Below are 440 nucleotides of genomic sequence, written 5' to 3'. Positions count from 1 at the left end.
TTAATTTATCTTGAATCATGAGTAGAATCACTTATTCACTTTTTTAAAAGAAACACGCAAAATCAAAAAACAGTTCTCCCTTTAAAGAAACCGTCCGGCCTTACGTCGAAATCTCCGTGAAATTCTTCCCACTCTCCTTTGCTTAACATCAACACTAAGTCCTCTTTACTTCCTCTCAACATCATGGCCCGGTGCACTTTCACTATGTTGTGTTTCCCCCTCCCCTTCTCCCCCTTCCCCTCACACAAGTACAATAACCATTCGCGAGGTAACTGCTTCTCCAATATTCGATAGATTTAACTTTCGGCACAAATTTCGTCCATTTCTTATGCCTCAATTCAGAGGTGCTTTTCCACGGGAGTACCAAAAGCAAATGGCGTCTGGCCGAGACTGGGGTTAGACGAGGAGTACAAGAATTATTCTCTCTCCCTTTTTTTTTT

Source organism: Penaeus monodon, chromosome 30, assembly GCF_015228065.2.
Source record: "Penaeus monodon isolate SGIC_2016 chromosome 30, NSTDA_Pmon_1, whole genome shotgun sequence".
NCBI classification, from domain to species: domain Eukaryota; kingdom Metazoa; phylum Arthropoda; class Malacostraca; order Decapoda; family Penaeidae; genus Penaeus; species Penaeus monodon.
The sequence above is the reverse complement of the archived record's forward strand: the minus strand, read 5'-3'. Positions refer to the sequence as shown.